Raw genomic sequence first — 2,500 nt, 5'->3', positions numbered from 1 at the left:
TGACGCAATGTGATTTCTGCCCAGTGCTCTGAATGTCAACGTGAAGAAATTCAAGCAAGCGCGGGTAAACGGCGGGAGTAACTATGACTCTCTTAAAGGTGGCCAAGTGGCGGCGGTGTGGCTGCATCCGGACTTGGCTTTTCGAAGTGCGGTCTTGATGTAGTCGTGCTGCTGCTGCGAGGTGCCTTCCTTGGGTTATAGTTACAGGGAGAGTGATGCGCAATACATGGGCCTAGCCCTCTTAGCCTCTCCTCTCCTGCGGTCTTCTCCCCTTCTCGTGGGCCCGCTGATTTTTGCAGAGTGGAAGACCGCACCAGGGGCTTGGGGGGGTTACCAGCCCCCCCTCGCATTATCCCTTTATAGTTGGGGGCAGCCGACAAGAAACAAGAGATGGTGGCCCTTCCGCTGAAGGTGCCACCCCAGCTACCCCAGCACCTATCCGGCCAACCGGCCGTAACGAAAATGCGATAGTTTGTGTAGCTCCCTTTGCTTGCAGTGAGTGCCACCGCACTTTTACCACGAAGAACGGTCTCGGGGTCCATCGCCGCCGCCAACACCCTGCGGCCGCCAACGCTGAGATCGTGACGGAGAGGCATCGCGCGAGGTGGACGGAGGAAGAAGTCCTGTCGCTCGCCAAGGCAGAGGCCGAACTGTTCCTGGAGAGGGACGCCCGGTTCTTCTTTGTAAATCAAGAACTTACCAGGATGTTCCCCGACCGAACGCTTGAGGCAATCAAGTGCCGACGGCGGCAAGCTGCCCACAAGCAGCTTGTCCGCCAATTCATGGAGGCACTTGAGATCGGTCGGGGTGAAGAGCCGGCGTCCCGCCGTGGAGCAGCGAGCTCGCTGCCTGACGCGGGCGAGACCGCTGCGCCGCCCGTCGACGCAGCCGAGGACTTCGCGGCCGACACCACCGGGCCGCCGCCGGAGGGGCCGACTGACGCCGCCATCTGGGAGCATCTGGCGGGGCTACCTGCTTCCGCCCAGCGTTTCTCTGCCCTGGATCGAGTCATTGGTCTGGGGCGGGGCACGCCGCCCGATGTCATCCTGGGCATGCTCCCGGATGCCCTTGCGTCGGTCGGGTCCAGGGGGGAGAGGTCGATCACCAGGACACAGCGGCCGCGCCAACCATCCAAGCGGCCGCCTGCCGCCCCGCCGCTGCAGAAGCGCAAGCGGCGCCGCTGGGAATACGCACGGACACAGGACGCCTTCCGTAGGTCGCGTGCGCGTTGCGTGCGCGGCTTGCTGGACGGCACCCTGCTGCAGCCGCCACCCGACATCCCCGGTCTGCTGGACTTCTGGGCGGACCTCTTCACGAAGAAGCCGATCTCCACCGCCGGCTTCATCCGTGACCGCCTTCTCCCGCACTCGGAGCCTGTCGCTCCTGAGTGCCTATGGGGGCCGGTCACACGTGAGGAGGTCGCTGCTGCCTTGCCGCCCAGGGGATCGGCAGCCGGGCCGGACGGCCTGACTCCAGCGGAGCTGCGGCGCCTGCCGCATGAAGTCCTGGTGAAACTCTTGAACCTCTTCCTCCTGGCCCGCGCCCTCCCCGAGCGTCTGCTTCGCGCCCGGACGTCACTTCTCCCCAAAACGGCTGCACCAACATCCCCCGCTGACTTTCGCCCCATTACGGTCTGCTCGGTGTTGGCGCGGACCTTTCACAAGGTTCTCGCGTCACGCCTGATGCGTGCATGTGCTGTGGACGAACGTCAGCGGGCATTCATCCCCCGGGATGGGATGTTGGAAAACACCTTCATCTTGGACACTGCTCTCACCGACGCAGTCCGCTCCTGTCGCTCTGTTTTTGTGGCATCGATCGACGTCTCTAAAGCGTTCGATTCGGTGGACCATGCCGCCCTCCGCCCCGTGCTGAGGGCTCATGGCCTGCCGGATTGCTTTATTGAGTACGTCGAAAGGTGTTACGAGGGTAGCACGACGGTGATAGCGGGCGGCGCCGACGTGGGTGTGCCCCTGCAGCCGGCTAGGGGTGTGCGTCAGGGTGACCCCCTCTCCCCCCTCCTTTTCAATTTTGCGGTGGACTATGTTTTGAGTCAACTTCCCTCCCACATCGGAGCTCGGATCCTTGGTCGCAGAGTTAACGCTGCGGCCTTCGCAGATGACGTCCTGCTTTTTGCATCGACCGCGAGGGGATTGCAGTCCCTCATCGACGCAGCCGTCGCAGCCCTCGCCCATCTGGGGCTGCAGATCAACGCCCGGAAGTGTTTCACCCTCGCCTTAGTCGCGTCTGGGCGCGACAAGAAGGTGAAGGTCGACGCCGACGTTACCTTCAAAGCGGGCAACGCCACCGTGCCCGCCCTACGTGTGGGTGAAACCTTCCGGTACCTGGGACTGCAATTCTCCACCGCTGGTCGCTGCGTTTTCAACCCACGACGCCACCTGGTGGAGCAGCTGGACGTCATCTCCCGAGCTCCGCTCAAGCCGCAACAGCGCCTCCACGCCCTCACCACCGTACTTCTGCCTGGCCTGTACCATGGGCTGGC

At 63.2% G+C, this 2,500-nt stretch overlaps 1 pseudogene; it reads left to right on the top strand.

The window, feature by feature from the left end:
* Positions 1-2,500, top strand: part of LOC126447694 (large subunit ribosomal RNA) — a 7,966-nt pseudogene that overhangs the window by 2,787 nt on the left and 2,679 nt on the right.

The sequence above is a fragment of the Schistocerca serialis genome, unplaced genomic scaffold (assembly GCF_023864345.2).
Source record: "Schistocerca serialis cubense isolate TAMUIC-IGC-003099 unplaced genomic scaffold, iqSchSeri2.2 HiC_scaffold_527, whole genome shotgun sequence".
NCBI classification, from domain to species: Eukaryota; Metazoa; Arthropoda; class Insecta; order Orthoptera; family Acrididae; genus Schistocerca; species Schistocerca serialis.
This window is presented reverse-complemented; position numbering and strand designations above follow the sequence as displayed.